The sequence below is a fragment of the Castanea sativa genome, chromosome 4 (genome assembly GCF_040712315.1).
Source record: "Castanea sativa cultivar Marrone di Chiusa Pesio chromosome 4, ASM4071231v1".
Lineage (NCBI taxonomy): Eukaryota > Viridiplantae > Streptophyta > Magnoliopsida > Fagales > Fagaceae > Castanea > Castanea sativa.
In genome coordinates this window covers 3591875-3612070 of record NC_134016.1, presented here as the reverse complement: position 1 = coordinate 3612070, position 20196 = coordinate 3591875, and the positions used below count along the sequence as shown (strand labels likewise).

Below are 20196 nucleotides of genomic sequence, written 5' to 3'. Positions count from 1 at the left end.
CTCCAATTCCATGTCCTGGAAGATTGAAACTATGAACTTCAATACTAATTTCAATCTCAAAGCTAACACCTTTACTACATTAGCAGCTTTTCAGCTATAGGCACTAACTCAAATATTCCCAATGGTGGTTTGTTCAATGCATTTGTTTTCTCTTACCTAGTTTGTGTGTGTATATATACAAGATGCTATATCGTACTAATCTGTCTATGCTGTATATTGTGTTTGATGCAGGCCGCACTGCAATGATAGGCCGCACTGTTGATGATAGCTTGACTGGGGTGGGCTTGGTTGACCAAATGGGCATCTTCTTTTGTAAAACTGTACTGTTCAATCAGCAACCTTCTTTGCTTATCAAAAAATAGCATGTTCTTGTCTATTTCATGTTATTGTAGTTACTCTGTTTTAGTGAAGAATGTTGAATTTAAATTCACATCCTTGTAATTTAGTCTTTTCATTTATTAGTTCTTGTGCCTTTCCAGTTACAAGTTTCTACTTTTCTAAAATTCTCTGAACATGTTTTCTTTTGAATTGAGTCTGAAAAGATCATGGTGGCACTGTGTAATCATCTAAACAAGGATACATACAGCTAAGTAAATAAGGGAAACTTAGTTCTTGCATTACAAATAGGTTTCTTCATCATCACACAGGTCTGAGCCAAACTTATGTTTCTAATAAAGTATTGTTTTTTTTTTTATAAAAAGCAAAGGGTCTGAGCCTAAGTTATTTATCTAGTATTTTCTATAAAATCAAGAAAGAGTGCCTTTTTCCATTAAAAAGCTGCTGCCACTTAACCAATCAGTCATTGAAGATGACAAAGACCCTCTAATATCTCTAGCCTAAACATCCATTTTTGGAACAACTTCATAATCAAAAATTAAAAATTAAATACTGTATTTGAAATTCAGTCTAGAGGTTACCTACAGTCTAATTCCAGAATTTAAACAAACAAAACACTTAATAACAGTGCTCTTGCTGGTCATCCATTTTTTTGCTGGTCATGCTGATTCAGTGCTCTTGCAGTCTTCATTTGTCTGGACTAGTAAATATTGACTCTCCATTGTTAAAGAGACTAGGGTGTGCAAGATCAGCAGTAGTCAAAATTTCGGCTTCGATGAGAAATGTTTACCTCCATTGCCGCACCTTTATAAACCAATCAAAAGAAATCAGATAAAGACAAGTCACATAAGCTTCAAAGGTAATAGGATATGAAAAACAACCAAGAATATTTTGATCTTGCAAAGCCAACAATCTAATTTATAGTGCATTTCCAGCTATGGAAAGAAACAGTTGAGTATATTTTGCTCCTTCACAGTTTGAGGCTGGATTTACAAGCTTGGCACATACTCCTACAGATATCCAGAAAACAATAGCAGCTACTGAGAAGGTTTTACAGCAGATTTAGAGTGGCAATTCCTGTATCTATAGTCTATGATTTACCTTCCCATTTTTTCCCCTCTAGCATAATTACTGTTTTGCATGAGGATTGAGAGTGTTGTAGTTAATTTTCTTTAATGAGAACATGCATTTCTACTTATTAATGTAATCTAATATATATAAAAATTGAAGTAGTTTTTGAGCTGTTGACCTCTTCATATTGTGGAACATCAGCTTTGGAGGCCTCACAATTTTACATATCATTATTATGGTTTAATTTGATTAATTATTTTCTAAAATTTGTTTTTGGGCTTGACAAGCCCTGAAAGAATAGAAACCAACCAATGAAAACAGCCTGCTGCTGGTTTCGGCAAATGATGAACATGCTGGCTTCCATGGGCACAACAAGTTTTGTTATAGCTTATATTATGTTTTTTAAACCAGCGAAATTTTTTTTTTCTGTTTCAAGTTGGCTAAAGATGAATTTGTTTTATGGTAAGTAACAAATAACAACACAGTGCTACTTTATGAGGATATATGTGCAAAGATGTGAATGAAAAGCTTTTGTAAGTTAAAACACAATATTAAAAAACCTCCACAAAAGCCCTTATCACCAGTAACCAGGATAGCTTAAGGTTCAACGGTACAAGGAAATGGCATCAGGAGAAAATCTTTTTTTTTTTTTATAGTTAATTGTAATTTATTAAAAATCAAAAAGTGTACAAATAAGAAAAACAGCAAAGCAAAACAAGAAAGAAAAGGAAAAACATGAGGCCAGCCGTAAATCAAGAGAAAATCATGGATACATAAACATTAGAAACCGAAAGCGATAGCTACTATATAGGAGTATGTGATGGAGGAAGCACAAGGAAAGATTTATTTTAATTTAGTTTAAATAATTTGTAAAGTCAAGGGAGTTATTGTAATTCTAATAAGTATATCCCAAAAATAGAAAAAATTGCATGCGTTGCTTACCTAGTTTGGAACATGGCTGCTTGTTGATGCGCGAATCACATTCGGACATCTCCTGCGGTTATGGCCCTCTTCGTGACACATTCCACATTTCGGCTTGGGTTGACTCTCCCTCCAATCCATCTCATTTCTTATTCTTGTTGACATAGGTCGACCTTTGTCTCGCAACATTTCAGGGTCAGGGTACAACTTTGGGCCGGCAACCTCTCGCCATAATGACTTATCCTTGGGCACACAAAACTCATGTGAATAGGTGGCAAGTCACTTTTGTAAAGTATAACATGGGTCAATATACCTCATTGCATTGACATGTTCCCTGATACAAACTGCAATCACATGTGAACAAGGGATCTTATAGATTTCCCATTTGCCACAAGTACATGTGTTCTCCAGCAATCTTACTTCATGACTATGGTCTCCCCCATTAGAGCTGTGTGGATTATGTGTTGTGCAAACCTAATATACACCGTTCTGCTGGTTAAATGGCCTCACATAGTGTCTTGTCCCTTTTTCGTAATTTGCTTCATATTTCTCCATGGCATGCTTGCTGAACTTCTGACCATGTTCAATATCACCCAATATTTTAGTGCGCCGATCATTGAAATAGGCCACAAGTTTGCACCAAATGTAGTCAACCAATGCAGATATGGGTAATCCACGTGCACCTTTTAGAACTCCATTGAAACACTCAGACATATTGGTAGTCATTGCCCCATAGCGGTGTCCACCATCATGTGACAGTGTCCACTTATCTAGACCCTCCTTCGTTAGATAGGAGTACGGCTTCTTTTTTGCTATATTGGGATTGGGATCCTTACTGAATTTGAGTTCAACTTCCTTAAGGCAATCCAATATTTTTTCAAGTTTGCGATCTTGATGCTCGTATCCTGCTTTCAAGGCCAAAGACTTTAAGAACTTGTCATTAAATTGGGTGTTGAAGTTGCTGGCCACATGTCTAATGCAATATCTATGATATACCGGAACATAATTATTGGGCCACTGGGCAATGGATGATATTATACCTTTATGTCGGTCTGATATTATGCAAATGCCAGAATTGGGTACCACATCCCGTATTGCAGTCTGCAAGCATTCTAAAAACCATCCCCAACTGGCCCCCGTCTCATCATCCACAACCGCAAAGGCAAACGGAAAAATCTCATTATTAGCATCGGTAGCCATTGCAATCAACAACTTTCCTTTATATTTTCCATAAAGATGAGTTCCATCAATACTAATCACTGGCCTACAATGTGCGAATCCAGCAATGGAAGGAGCAAAAGCCCAGAACACATACTTGAATATAATAGTACCCGGTATGTCCCCGTTGATCGACCGAAACTTTACTTGTGTACCTGGATCGCTATCCTTATATGCCAACAACAACTTCTGCAACTTTTGGTACGACTCTTCCCAATTCCCGTGTATGTTTGCAATAGCCTTTTGTTTCGCATCCCATATCTTGTAGTATGATATATCGTGGTTAAACCTTTCCTTCATCAGATTTTGGAGACCCTTTATTTTGCTGGTGTGATCGTCAAGTATATATTTATGCAGTTCTTTGGCAAGAAAATTCGAATCCATCATTCTGCCATCTTTGTTCACCCCAACTGATGGACAAGTGTGAGGACCGCCAAATACTTTGACAGCCCATAATCCGTTAAGCTTCGGTTGCGAGAATGCTCGGACTTTCCATGCACATGACTCATTTGCGCACTTCACACACAATCTTTTCTGGTTGGACCACTCAGTTATATAATTCTTGTTGTTATCCAGAGAGTAAACTATTAATGCTTGTTTCACAGCCTCTTTATTAGGGAAAATCAACCCTTTGCTAAAATTCATTCCCCGCCCCCAACTTGATGAAAATGGTATCTCAACACTTGAAGGATCAATAACATTATCCCAAGTGTTTGCATAGAATGACAGGCCATGAGCTTCATATGTAGGGACTGTAGCATGATCACCATCGCCTATATCATCTTGAAACTCTATAGCATCATCATCATGATCATCCACGACATCATCACAGACATTGTCAACATTTTCATAGTTTATAGTATTCTCGTGAAAGTCATCTCTCCCAATCATCTCTTCATACTCATCTCTACCATGATCAACATCATCTTCGTCTTCGTCTTCGTCTTCACCTTCCCCCCCTAGAGATTGAATATATTCTTGTTGATAACTAGATCCGCAAGCCTCCATTGGAGTTGGTCTCTCTTGACATGGTAGTGTATAACCCCCAACTATAGTGGACGGGGTAAGAGTCGGATGACTATCTGCATGTAATGATTGGAATTCTTCCCCGCCACCACCCTCCAAAGTTGTTTGTTGCACATCTGCACCGCCAACTTCTATACGAGGCTCCACACTTATATACAACTCAGCAGCTTTTAATTGGGGCATAGAGTTTATCCTGTCAAACATAATCTTAACATGCTTGTCTCCTTTTATTTCAATAGGTGTGAAGACAATACGGTCACTGAACATTGCAAGAGGAGCACGATATGTAATTTTTATGTCTTGCAACCGACGGTCCAAATTCAGCTCTTTCATAATTTTCTTTTTCAACTTCTTCAAATTGATCTCCCGCCGTTTTTTTAGCTGAATAATTTCTAACTTTGTACCAGGCCCTTCATATGCCACTCCATAAGTAACATCATTGCAGAGCTCCCCACCATAATATAAATATAAATCAATCGAACTCATTACAAGCCTACAAGTCAAATAAGTTTACTGAAAGTTAGTGACAAATATAACACATTTATTCGATATGAACTACAAATATTGCCTCAAGGAAAATATAAAGATAACATGGTTGCTAACCTTAAAAAAAATTTTAAACAACTATAAACAAATTTTTAAACTCAAACAAATTTCTACATGGTCGCTAACCTTAAAAAATTAATACGTTACACCTTACAACTAACAAGAGAAGTTCATGTTTCTTGAATCCTGCCACTATAATTTACAATATTTATTAAGAGAGCTGAAACTTTTCTTTGCTGGGATCAAAAAAAAAAAACAGCACATCATAATAATATAACAGCCCATCAAGTTCATGTTTCTTGAATCACTATAATTTACAATGTTTTATTAAGAGAGCTGAAAGTTTTCTTTGCTGGGATCAAAAAAAAAAAAAAAACAGCACATCATAATAATATAACAGCCCATCAAGTTCATGTTTCTTGAATCACTATAATTTACAATGTTTTATTAAGAGAGCTGAAAGTTTTCTTTGCTGGGATAAAAAAAAAAAAAAAAAAAACAGCACATCATTATAATATAACAGCCCATCAAGTTCATGTTTCTTGAATCACTATAATTTACAATGTTTTATTAAGAGAGCTGAAACTTTTCTTTGCTGGGATCAAAAAAAAAAAAAAAAAAAAAAAAAAAAACAGCACATCATAAAAAAAACAGCACATCATAATGATAATAAACTACCATTACAAACAACACACATATATATATATATATATATATATACAGCACATAAACTACCATTACTACGATTATAATAAAAAAAAAATTCAAGAACGTTGAATAACCAAGTATTGAAGAAGAAAAGTTTAAAATGTTTGAATAATTTACCTCCCTTATTGAAGAAGAAGAAACAACCTTTTTAATTTGTAGAATGTGATGTGTGGTGAAAGGGAGAATTTTGGACGTGGGAGAGAGCTGGGAGAAGTGAGAGTTGTGAGAGTTGTGAGAGTAAGGGATTAAGAGTCATCAGAGTAATAATCTGAGGCAGTTGAGGTGGTTGCAGAATTAATTGGAAATCGAGTACAAGAAACTCGATTTCCATTCAAAATTCTTTTACCGTGAAGGGGTGAATACCCAGAAGTCGAGTAAGCTGTACTCGACTTTAACTGAAAGTCGAGTACATTAAACTCAATTTTATGTGAGTTCATACACCTTCTTATATTGGAGTTCACTGTTGACTTCTAAAAGTCGAGTTTAGTGAACTCGACTTCTACATGAGTTTTTGACACTGTGGCGACCTTGAAGTCCAGTTTAGGGTAATCGACTTATGAAAGTCGAGTTCAAAAAACTCGACTTCTACGGGGTTTTTTTTTTCCCTTTTTTTAATCCACGTCAGACAGAGAAATATGCGGTGGTGTGGACTGAAGTTACCCGGAAGTCGAGTATAGTAAACTCGACTTTCAAAAAGAGTCCAACTTACTAATTAAGTTTGAACGCATGCTTTCGTCCTAAAATTTTTCCCATCCTGTACTGTTTCCCAAATTTTGCCTAAATTCTAGAACTCAATTTTTCTACATAGATAATTCATCATGACAGCTCATCAAGAACTTCTTCTTTCACTGCAATTGTAAACAAAATTAAATTGGGTATATTTAGAGTTTGCTTGACAAAGTTTAGTCCCACTCGATGCCCAATACCGCTAAAATCTAGCTTTGCTCGAACAATTCTCTTAAAGATCAAGAACATTAAAGAATGAATAAGATTGTTTCAGTTTTGAAAGATAATGTGGAACAATCCATCTTTCATGAAAAGATGCCTATACTTTTCAGATTTGGTCAATTCCCAAATATTAACAATCATGCAAGTATAAATTCTTACCTTGATAAGCTAAGGCTGCTAAGATGGACTCCCCTTGGTATTAGGTCTAGCTAGAATGGAACTGGCCGGATGGTGATATAATAACACTACCTCTAGTGAATATGATGTTATCAAGAGCATAAATGATGTACCCTTCTATATGATCCTACGTAGTTCAAACCTTGACCAATTGATGGACCGCATCATTTAGAACTGAATGATGGATCTAGATGGTGATTAGTTTATAATTGAAATACCAAATACATTTTAGTGGCAGCAGATTGTCTTCCCTTCCTATGTAGAATTGGTTTGCAGTTAGAACAAAGTAGCCACCATATGGTGGCATATTAGGAAATGGTGAATTTAATCGCTTAACTATAAGTCTAACGCTCTCCCTCACTTGTGGACCTAAAATTTCCCTTTATAAGTGGGAGCCCAACAAGTGGGAATTTAACTTTTTAAATGAGAGGTAGAGTAAAACCAGAGATCGAACTTAGGATCTCCTGCTCTAATACTATATTAAATTACCAATTGTCCCAAAAGCTTAAGCTATTAGGAAATGGTGAATTTAATCGCTTAACCATAAGTCTAACGCTCTCCCTCACTTGTGGACCTAAAATTTCCCTTTATAAGTGGAGGGCCAACAAGTGGGAATTTAACATTTTAAATGGGAGGTAGAGTAAAATCAGGGATTGAACTCAGGATCTCCTGCTCTGATATTATGTTAAATTACCGATTGTCCCAAAAACTTAAGCTTTTGAGACAATTGGTAATTTAACATAAAGAACTATAATTACCTTATAAGGAAGCTCTTGGATATTAAGGTAGGGAATACTATACAATTACCCACATTAGAACATGGAGAAATCTAGATTGTGAGAATGGTGATAATTGATGATAAATTATTTTATAGATATAGCAAATTGTTTCGCAAATAAATAGTGGGAAACATCCTCTGGATAGCACTTCCATACAAGATTAATTGTGAAAACTAGTTTGGATTTTAGAAAAATCTCCAAACAGATAATAGAAATTAAAAATACCTAGAAGAAAAAAAAAATTCACAAAAGCAACAAGGATTTTCGTGGTTCAGTAATAGCCTACATCCACGGGTGATGGTGTGGAGAAAATTTCACTAATCAAATATGTACATTACAGAAGAGGCAAAAAGTCACTTTCACAAAACTCATACCCCAAATACACCCTAAAAAATCTCTAAAAAATACAAAGTTTAAGGCTTCACCTGAAGAGAAGTTTTTCTACTCTCTAATCGTTGCACAGCACTGCAGCCCTCTCTTTAGTTAAAGCAACATATATATAAAAGTTGTCAAAGTCAAATAGAACTCCTAGTTATGTTGAATTTTCAAGATCATGCTCCTGATGATTCGCAAAGTCTTTAATGAAACTGCGTGGACAGATAACCTCCTTGACAGCTTCAATCATAGCCATGTATTCCACTTCACTGGTTAATAATACAATAGTTGACTATAGTATCGACCTCCAACTCACCGGAGGTCAACCTCTAGCTTCAGAGTAGAACAAAGATTATCCAGATCTTCTCCAGCATAGTCTGAATCAACATATCCAGCTAAATGTCTTCCAACAGATTCATCTCTCAAACTTCAAACCCAAATCAGCGTTCCCAAAATACATCTCAAGATCCATTAACTTGTGACTGACCATTATCCTAATCTTGCACATAGCGACTAGGTTCCACATTGACAGCTTGAGAAATGTTGGGCCGAGATGACGAGTGCATATTACTGCATATGCAAGGCTGCCAACCAAGCCAACCAAATCTGTATTAGAGCTTCTGCTATCACAACAATTACATCACAAGGTACACAAAAACACACAAAAGACATTCCTTTTTGTTCTACAATGTCAATAATTAAACCGAATGACAAAGGATAAGGCATTAAATAAGTAAATAACACTAATTATTCTTTTACAAGTAAAATATGACTATGTAAAAACTGTAACAATGACAGAAGGTAAACCTTTAGTATCTAAGTCAGGTCTTAGAGAACTCTATTGTTGCAGCAGATGAGGTCACCTATTTTCCAGATTGGAGTCTTATATACATGCAGCAATGATTCCTCTACTGACCACCACACTTCAAATTCAGATGCAATTGCCATTAGCTTTTGATATTTTCCAAGATATCAGCCCAACGAATTGAAGAGCAGAACAGCACTAAGGAGTGAGTACCAGCAATTGACATCAGCTTTCGACAAGTGAAGCTTAAATTTAGTTGAGATTGTAGCAAATCAGACAACTTCGGGACCTGCATAAACAAATATTCAACATAAATTTAAGCAGGAGAAGAATAATAGAAAATGTGCTAGTGGGTGTTTTGGGTTACAAGATAAAGTAACACAGTTATTAATAGCAAAGCTTAAAGCTCAAAATGTTGACTAGGCATAAAGTTTTTCGGCCTTGTCTAGAAATTAGCAGCTATCCCAGCTTCATTTTGGGGTAGACAGTAAAATTAGTAATGTAAGACATTTTAGATTTAGCATTCATACTGGTATGTGAAGAAAAATCAATATTCTGTGAAAAACAATGAAGATTTTAGAAGAACTCAACAAGGAAGAAGAAGGCAGAGATAGAGGAAGAGAGAGAGAGAAACGAGAGGTTGACGAAGATTGTTATTAACAACAAGACTGAATTACAAGCTCAATAATACATCTGAGTGAGAACTTTCCTATTTATATAATTACAATCTAGCACTAAAAGACATAGATTAAGATCCAAACTATGCGGATCAATTCCCGTGATTCCAGGAACTATAACGGCCTCTCCAACTAACATTCCCGCCAACACTAACTGATACTTGAACTCACTGCTAGATGACACCGTTTGTGTATTCTGAAATAAACTCCTCAGCTTAAGTCAAAACGGTGCGCATCATTTAAGACATAAATGAAACAATGCGCATAGACTATTAGTGAAACGGTGCATGTTGGGTTATCTTCATCACTGTATTAAAGCCTGACCAGAAACAGAGTTGGAAGGTTCTTCAACAGTATGTTCTATCTTTTTCCAAGAAAACTGCATATTGACTTATAAAAAAAAACGTAAACTGCATACTGTATCATGTTTCAACTTATCACTGACAGTGAGGCTTTTAGTGTAGGAGCTATAACTAAAATTGGATTAAAACACAGTAAGATATTTTAGTCATGGCTGATTTCATTGATGGAAATTTTAAGTCATATTTCTGAGTAATAAAATCAATTCTAAGCCTAATGGTACTAATTGAATAATTGTAAATAAGAGTTAGATTACAGAGACATATGTTCATTGCCTTACCCACGCAGTGTAGGCTAGGTCTTTTAGAACTTTTGAATGAACTAGATCGCCCAAGCAGCATATCCTCTTAGTTAAGACAGCAAGACTGATGAGAAGAGAAGACTGTAACAGACAAGCAAAACTCAATTAAGAGAAGCTAGTATTATAAAATGTAATATGGCTTGCCGAAAATTGTGTGAACTTGATATCAGACATAAAATCAAATTTGCTAGTGGGTTGTTGAGGCTACAAGATAAAGTAACAAAGTTATTAATAGTAAGGCTTAAGTCTCAATATATTGACCAGGCATAAAGTTTGTCAGCCTTGGTTAGCAATGAGCAACTATCACTGCAAAATTAGTTTATGTAAGCAATTTAGATTTAGGTTTCATACATGTATGTTCTATCTTTTTCCAGGAAAACTACATACTGTATCTTGCTTCAACTATTCATTGACAATAAGGTTTTTAGTGTAGGAACTACAATTTTTTTTTATAAGTAATAAACTTTATTGAGACCAAAATAGAATCACCTGAAGTATACAGTTGGTTATTAAAATTATATAATAGCACATCAAGATATTTTTGCCATGATTGACTTAATTAATAGAGGTTTTTAGCTCATATTTCTGAGTAATACAATTAATTTTTTTTAAAAATGGAACTAATTGATTGCAAATAAAAGTCAACTTACAGAGACATATGTTTATTACCTTATCCAGTCACTGTAGGCTAGTATGAATTGGAGCACCCAAACGGGTTGGCCTCTTAGTTAAGACAAGAAGATTGACAAGAACAGAAGGCTGTAACAGACATGTAAAAATCCATAAATGAAGCTAGTATGTTAAATTTCTCTGGCAAAGATATGTAGAAGTGATTTTATGTGTAACAATTTTGATAATCAATCAAGCGTGCAAGATTTCTAACCATCAAATTCATACCTTAGCAAGCATTGAAGTGTAGAAGTCACTATAACAATGGGCTTTAGGTGAGGTCACAATAACAAAATAAGATTTGATAGGTGGATGAACTATTAGGAATCTGTGCAGCTAATTTTGGTTAGCATCTTCCACAATCAATTTCAAGGAATCTAACCAACTTATTCACAAGAAACATAGCTTACCAAAATGCAGAAATTCAAAAAGCTTTTAAGAAGCCACCATACTTGTGAATATGAGTAGCTTCTCAAGTGGCAAGTTCATTGTAATTGTAGTATTGTACCAGCCCAATTGAAACAAGAACATGCCATCCTGCCACACTGTCGGAGTATGTCATGGATCTTGCCCTCTTCTAATTGGTTAGGGGAGTCATCAAAATCTTTTGGGAGAGTCGCCATTCACTGTTTTTATATCCATACTCAAACATGACTTAATGTGTAAAACTTTCAAATAATTTCTGAGTAACAAAATGAAATTTTAAACTAAAATGGTAATTTTTGAATAATAGCCAATAAAAGTTATATATGTCCATTACCTTATCTGCTTACTATTAAGAACTGTTCTTCCAACATGTTCATGAATTGGAGCATCCAAACCAATTGGCCCTTTCGTTAAGGAAAAGCTTACAAGAAGAGAAGAACAAAACTGACATTAATTGAGGCTATAAAGATATGAAGAAGAAATTATTTGGGAATTATTTGGGCAGATATATACCTTAGAGTGCAGTAAAGTTCAGATGTTGATGAAAAAAGAGGTCCCTAGGTTAGCCAACCATAACCCAGAAAAAAAATAAGATTCAATAAGTGGATGACACACTGGAATTTAGTTTATTAGAAAAGATCCACTGCTGAGTACATAGGAGATGGAAGAAACCATGATGTAAAAGCCGGAAAACTTGGACTCACTTGATATTTTATTGGTTGACAAAGTTAGTAGTGCTATCATGCGGAGTAAAATTGTAAACATTTGCAGATATAGACGCAATAATAGTCCAATTGGCCAGCAACCAGAAATTTCACACAGGTTAAATGAAGATGGCTTACCAAAAATTTGGAACTTGATATCAGACATAAAATGAAAAGATGCTCTCTTTTGACTTGAATCTCAAGTTGCTCCTCTTTCTTGGGGACATTAAACATATCATTTACAGACAAGTCAAATGATAGAATTTCACAGCGCTTTGCTCAAATCCTTTGTCAGCTGTTTGAAGTTTGAAGGGAATAAAATAGATTGAGAGCCTGTTGATCAAATGTGACCTTTTATTGGAACATTGAAAAATAATTGGCATCTTTAAATTAACGAGGCATTCCGCCACATCTAGTGCTGGTAGAAGTTCTGGCTTCTTGCAACTGTTAACAGATAGATGATGTATAAATGAAAGGTTCCCCAACGACAGAGACTTGAGGTAAGCATAAAATCCCTAAGCATTTAGCCTTGTCCAACAGAAATTGATCTTTAGTCGTAATGAAAACAAAAATACAATTGCACATAAACCAAAAGTAGATATAATAAAACATTCATTACAGTTTTCCAAATTCTATCATTGAGCTCATCTATAGTCTTAAACGTGTGAAAGAGAAAATCTCTAGGATGCATGATTTCATTCCAATGCATAGAAGATGCATAAGAAAAAAAATGAGCAGCATAGAAAAAGATAGATTAATATATAAAAACCTTCAATAATCCAACTTCAATGAAAATCATAACATGTGCAGGGTCCTCAAGCTTTGACTGACATCAATTTGCCACAAATTTTGAACATAACAAAGAAGAATGAAATATTAGAAGATAAAGGGTTGTGCCTGACTTATTAAGTTCAATAATCTTCACGAACACAGTCATTTTGTTCTATTGCATTGTAATGAACTCACAAATTTTAATGAACTTCAACAAGATAGGAATCATATCAAAACCCTGGCATTACAAATTCCTAGATTGCCTATGTCCATCGTTTAACCACTCTAACAACAGAGAGCATCTCTATTGGCATGGATTACGCTTCTTCCATAATTTTCTCCAGAAATTAGCTCTTCAGGAAAGGAGAAGTTGTCCCACCAGTCCAGCAAAGCTTCAAGATCATCAAAATATGATACCTTTAACTAACAATTTGAAAACTATAGCTCAGGTCACTGCAAGAAGAATAGAAAATGTAGAGTATATATCCAACGCTTACTGGTTTCACAAGTTTTAGCTAGAAAGATGATGTTTTTGTTATCCCTGTTTGCATTTAGTATATAACTGTCTATTCTTCAACATGACATAATTTCCACTAAAAAAGCATCCATTTTTTTTAGCTTTCTTTTTCTCTCACAAATTTTTTAACCGTGGTAGATGTTATAAATCTTGATTTTAAAGATTAGATATTATGAGTGTTGCTGGTATAGAATGCAATAGAAACAGGTTACCTAGGAATAGGTTACCTATCATTAACGGCCAAAGCAAATGAATCAAATCTCCCCAAGTAGGATTCAAACCTCCAACCAATCAGTTAACGGCAACCACTGTACCATCGAGCAACTTTGGAACAACGATAGATTAGAAGCATGATGATGGTACAAAGTAATGCTCCCATTGGACCTAATAATAGCATAATACAATGCTAAGACTGTGAATGTTATGTGAACTACAACTTTTCAGCATTCTGTTATGTTGGAAAAGAAAAAAGAAAATGTCTCGGGAAAAAGAGAAATTGAGGTACCTGAACTTGTTTTGCACATTAATAAATTTTAGTTCTTTCCCTAGTGGATTAAAACTAAGGGTGGCAAGATAAGCCCAAATCCATTTGCCCACCTAAACCCACCCACTCACTCTAATTTAACCTAAACCCACCCAATTATTAGTTGGGTTAAATGGATATCAACCCAATTAAACCTAGTGATTATTGTGTTTTAACTAAAAATCTGTTGAACCCCATTTAACCCAAAAACAATATACCCAAATTCAACCCAGCCCTTTCCCAAAAAAAAAAAAAAAAAAATTTCTCAATTTTAAAATCCATTCATTTTCTTGTCCTTTCTTGCCTTTCTCGGAAACCACAAAGAAAATTTTTGTCATTTCCCTTTCTCTCACTTTCTTGGCAACCAAACAACAACACACAAATACTCTTTCTGAAAATCCAGAAAAATTCGAGCAAAACAGAGTAAGTGTCTCAGAAAATCTTGATACATCTTTTTAAATATTATGGAGCTCTCTGAGCTTGCCATCAGAGCTGCCATGGCGAGACTCAATCGAGTCCTTCAAATCGTCGACAGAATTCTCGATGCGGTGCGTTCGATTCTCAAATACGGAGTTCATAGACAAGCAAATCATCGAATTGTCTCGATCTCATTCCCAAGATTTCTCCCTATTCTCAAACCCTCACCACCACCACCACAACCACCACCACCACAACGATGACGACGACGATGACGAGCTCTCTCAGTTCAGCCCGAAGGTCTCCCCTCTCGCTCGAATCTCTTCATTTCTTCTTCGCTTCGAACTCGTGGTTTCTTTTTTCAGATCCAAAATCCGTTTGGTTGCTGAGAAAGTTGAGGAATTGATAGTTTTTATTTTTCATTGTCTTTTTTTTTTTTTGAATTTGGTGCATGTAATAGAGCCATTTGGTTATATTTGGTTCGATTGAGTCGAAGTTGCTTCATTTGGCTTTTTTTTTTTTTTTTTTTTTTTTTTTGTGTTGGTTTTTAGTTCGTAAATAATTGAAATCCAATTTTCAAACTTCATTTCCTTATTTTTCTAAATTTTCTCGGTAACCAAACGACGAACCACTTAGTTTCTATCTTATTCCTCTATTTTCCTAGTGCTGAGTTGTTACTGTGTTTATGGACATTTTGGTAATTTTAATAATTGGGTAATTGGGTGGGTTGGAGTTTACCCATTATAATTGGGTTGGGTTGAGTTTGGATTATAATCAATTAGTTAAGTGGGTTTTAATGGGTGAATGGGTTTTAAATACCCAACCCAATTATGCCCAACCCAAACCCATCCATTTGGCACCCCTAATCATTTAAAACCACGGATTGTCTATGTCCATCATTTTATATTTGGTTCCTTAAAAAAAAGTTCACAAGAAAAGAAGAGGAGGAGATCAGGTTTAGATGAAATTACCTCATTATTTCTGTGTAATTGGAATACGGCCAATGTTGGGCCATTTTCTATGACTGGGGATGCTGAAAATTCAGCGGCTTCAATCGGAAGGACATCGTTTATTTGGGAAAGGGAAAAGAGGAATAAAGAAATTAGGGTTGAGTATGAATAATATATATAATTTGTTCATTCAAAGGAGAGTATATGAGAAGAGGATTTGAGGTATCAGAAAACTTACATGCTTATCTTTGGAATGTGGACAATCTTCAACCACTCAGCCCCGCTTCCCTTTGCACATCTTTCCTTTAACTTGGAGCAGTACATAATATCTAGTTCTTCTAATTTGATGAGGCGTGTTGTGGTTGTGGGCAGATACATCAGGTTATTGCACTTCCAAATATTGAGTTTTTTAAGGGAAGAAAGGTTGCCCAACCACTCAGGTAAAGTTTCTATTCCACCAAAACTATCGATACTCAGAGTTTCAAGGGCAGTGAAATGTTGAATTTCGTCTGGGAGAGAGTTGAGTTTAGAACACCCTTTCAAGTGTAGACGTTCGAGGGTCGTATGAGAGTGTTGGATGAAATTGAGACTGGGAAAAACATCCAGCTCCCTGCAATACCCACCAATCGCCAAACTCTTCAAGCATTTTAATGACCCCTCTGGCAGACGCATGATGTTGCTGCAATCTGTAATTGCTAAACAGGTAAGAAAGCACAACTCTCCTAGATCTGGAATTGATTTGAGATTAGGACACCCGTAGATCTCTAATTGGGCAAGAGAATGGCATTCTTGTATATCTGGAATTGATTTGAGATTACGACACCTGTAGATATCTAGTTGGGCAAGAGAATGGCATTCTTGTAGATCTGGAATTGATTTGAGATTACGACACCTGTAGATATCTAGTTGGGCAAGAGAATGGCATTCTTGTAGATCTGGAAGTGATTTCAAGTCATGACAACAAATTATGTGCAATTGTGAGAGAGACGTACATAATTGTAGCTTAGTTAGAACTTCAAAACCACAATTTTCAATATGCAAGCGGCGTAGACCTTGTATACATGGAAAACACTTCAGCTTAGGACAATATTTTATTGTCAACTCGAGGGAAATGAGGGGTTGCGAGGTGTCCACAATAGAACTCAGTTGCAGACAACATTCTATTTGGAGTGATTGGAGAGAGGTACAGAAAAGTTGCTCTGGCACAAAAGTAGGTCCTGATATATTAGAAATACGGGCGGACTTGAGTGTGGTAAGATTGCTGCTAATCCTTTGCAAAGCCGTGTTGTAGACTTTATCAATCTTTAATTTCTGTAGAAACGGAAAATGACATGGGGCACTCCTCAGTTGTGAACAATTTTTAATGGTCAACACCTCAAGGCAAGGAAACACTACACGTGCTAATGTCACCTCCAGTGCATCCTTCCACTCCACTAGTTTGTGCATATCTTCAATTCTGAGTGTTCTTAATGTCGGAAACAATACATTACTGCAAATGCCGTAAAACTCAACTCCAATACATGTCACGTTATGCATTCCCGCTATTTCTAGAGCCTTAAGGCAGGGTAGGTGCCCGAGGGTGGGAACTTGTTCACATCTGTTGCAGCCTTCAAGTCTTAAAGTCTGCAAATTGTAGAGCTTGGTGATGGAGTTTGGTAATGCTCTGATGCTAGTCTTTGAGATGTGGAGAAGCCTCAAGTGTACCAAGCAACCAATTGAGTTTGATAACTTTGTTATCTGATTTCCAGATAATTTTAGAACACGCAAGCATTTAAAATTTGATAATTTGTTTCCAGACATAGCATTTTTTGAAACAAGTGTACGCATTCTCCGAACATGGTCATTTGAAAGTGGAATTTTTGGTACTATTTCCCCATCATATTGGATTAATAAACGCCGTACATGATTGATATTATCCTGTACATGATTGATATTATCTTGTGATTCTTCCTCCAAAATCAAAGTTTCAAATTTTTAAATTGAGAGGGCAAGATCATGTACCAAATCATGCATCTTACAACTCTTAATATTATCACAATCGTCCTTTTCCACATCCTGGAATAAGGAATTTGCTAACAATATATCAAAATGCATGTTACCAATATCTTCCATCACTAAACTACTTCCTTGAGACGGTTGAAGAAACCCTTCGGCCATCCAAAGCTGAATTAATTCTTCCTTGTTAATCTCATAATCTTTAGGAAAAATTGAACAATATGCAAAGCATTGTTTAAGAGATGGCAATGGAAGATGATTGAAGCTCAATTTTAATATTGGTAGAATTTCATTCCTGCCATGTATGTTCCAAATTTCATTGTTTAGAATTGCTAACCATTCACTTTTCTCTTTTTTACCACACATCATTCCTCCTAGGACTTTTGCAGCTAATGGAACCCCTCCACATTTTTTAGCAATATCCCTTCCAATTTCCTCCAAATCTAGAGTTAATGGAACTCTTTCACTAAGAGATACTTTCTTCTTGATTATGGACCAACACTCATCATCTGGAAGTTTTTCCAAGTGACATCGGGGAAGTGTCCCCATGATTGCTGCCACATTGTCATTACGGGTTGTAACAATAATGTAGTTTCCAATATTTGAAGTAATTCCCAACAAACAACTTCTTAAAGTTTCCCATTTAAGTGACTCTTCATTCCACACATCATCAAGGACTAGAAGATATCTTCCAACCTCCAACTCTTCTTGAAGTTTTTCAAGTATTTTATCCTTTGTATTTAATGGACTTGGGTTATCGATAAGGAAATCTAGAATCCCTCCTAGAATCCTTTTATCGTCAAAATCATTAGAGACACATACCCATATTTTCTTATTAAAATGACTCTTCACTAGCTCATGATTGTAGAGCATTTTTGCTAAAGTTGTTTTTCCCAAACCTGCCATTCCTACTATGGGAATGACTGAGAGTTTTTCGCTGGTTTTACTAGTCATTAATTTCACTATTTCTGAAACACGATCTCCCCTTCCTACAACTTCTGAATTATCAAGAAAGCGATCTGTCTCTCGCTGGCCTAGGACATTCTTAGGATTGACATTTACTGATTCAACTCGCTGGCCTAGGACATTCTCAAGATTGACATTTTCTGATTCGACTTTAGTAAGTCTAAATTGATTTGCTTCATCATTAATTCTCTTCAGCGATTCAGCAATTGCCTTAACTTTGTTGGCCATCTTGAAACGGAATGCAATGGGATTTGAAAATGAAAAGAAGAAGCATACCTTTCTCTTCATTTGGTTTCGGATCTCTACCTTTCGCCGAAGAATCTCGTAAGCAAGCTCATCTAGCACGTCATCAGCATCATAAGCAACATCTTTAAGCCTCCGCAGCCAAAGCCTCACTAGCTCTTCTCTCACTTGCCTTCTCTCGGCATCAGCCAGCACAGCTTGAATTGTCATTAATGAGTCACAAAGTCGTGTCAGCGCCTCCTTGAAACCCCAAGCAAGGCTGATCTGGTCAGTAACAAGTGGAATCAGCTTGTTCAGTATTCCCTTAGCAACATCAGCAACAATAGCCTCAGCCATGTTTTCTTTGGTACTCAGGTAGAAGTCAGAATTCAGAAATAAGCTGGAAGTATTTGGAAACTATAGAGGTATCAGTATGCTGAAGACTAACAGCAATAACAATATAGAAGATGGGAACATTAGAACATCAACTTGTACATATCTATTTGTTCCATCTGGGGACATAACCATGTGCTGGAGCTTGGCCATCATCATTAAATAATTGCCCAAGGGCCAAAGCAGATAAACCTTCACAATTTGGCAGAGTAAAAACTCATATTATATGATCAACAAAGTAATATAATACAGATACAGCTGGCCACCATTTGCATTGTGAACTGCGCATCAACGTCTTATAGCACCATCTACTTGTGCAATTCTGCATCAACTTCAATTTAACATTTTTGTTTAATGGCCTATGCAGAGATATAAAGAAATAATATTATATAGAAAACTCATCAACTTGCACAAGTCTAAAGTAATTTAGTCCGTTCGTCACTTCTACCAAGAAGGAGGCTTATGGAATGGGGACACAAGCCATGTGACGGAACTAGCACATCATCATTATATATTTGTCTAAGTGGCCAATGCTGCATGTATGTACATTTTGATAAACTCACATTCAGTCAACAAATTAATATAGTATACAAAAATATAGCTGGCACCATGTGCGCAACAATAACTTTGATGAATAAATCAATGGTATCTTTTTAATTTATGGAATGGTACTGGGAGCTAGATACTGAGCTGAGGCTGAGGGAAGCCCTAGTCACTGAAAAGATGCAGGAGGGCTTTTGACCAACACTACTACGTACTAAGGGCAGTTTTTCACCGAAAATTCATAAATTCTCTCACAAACTCACTTAACTGCGACTTGCTACAATACAAAAATTATTGTATGTGTGTGAAAATTTTGGTGGTAAAATCGTTGTTACCAAATTTTCCTTGAACGACTAATGGAAATATCAAATAAACTATCCCGAACCCAAAGTAGCTTGACAGCAATCTGGGTTATGTTATTTGTCACTACACGTGATTACTCTCCATATATGTTAGGATCGATGCAACAAAAATTAACTACAGTCATATGTGTGTGTGTGAGAGAGAGAAATGTTTCTACCTAGATTAAATATTATTCTGTTCATTTTTAAAGTTTTTCTTACTTTTAGAAAAGCCTAATTATTATTGTGCAAATTATTTAATCTTAATTATTCCATTTTAATTTAAAAAATTATACTTTTTTTATAAGAAAAAAATATTATACTCTGTTGAACTATTTATATATTTAATTTTTAACGGAAATATTTTAATGAGATACAATTAATGTTGTAGATGTTTATTATATTTTTCAAATAAATTAAAAAAAAAAAGTCATTTTTTATGAAAATCTATTGAAAATGCATAATTAGTTTTCTAAAGTATAGTAAAAAATTTAATTGGAATTTATATTTG

General features: G+C 35.6%; 1 long non-coding RNA gene and 1 pseudogene across 1 annotated transcript; both read right to left on the bottom strand.

The window, feature by feature from the left end:
- Positions 1-8334: 8334 nt before the first annotated feature.
- LOC142630516 (uncharacterized) lies at positions 8335-11007 on the bottom strand. The gene is made up of 4 exons (XR_012843329.1): positions 10918-11007; positions 10228-10329; positions 8913-9199; positions 8335-8689 (listed from the first exon to the last, which is right to left on the bottom strand). It is a non-coding gene; the product is annotated as an uncharacterized LOC142630516 (long non-coding RNA).
- A 3990-nt stretch (positions 11008-14997) lies between these two features.
- On the bottom strand, positions 14998-18769 carry LOC142630404 (putative disease resistance RPP13-like protein 3; annotated as a pseudogene).
- Positions 18770-20196: the final 1427 nt, after the last annotated feature.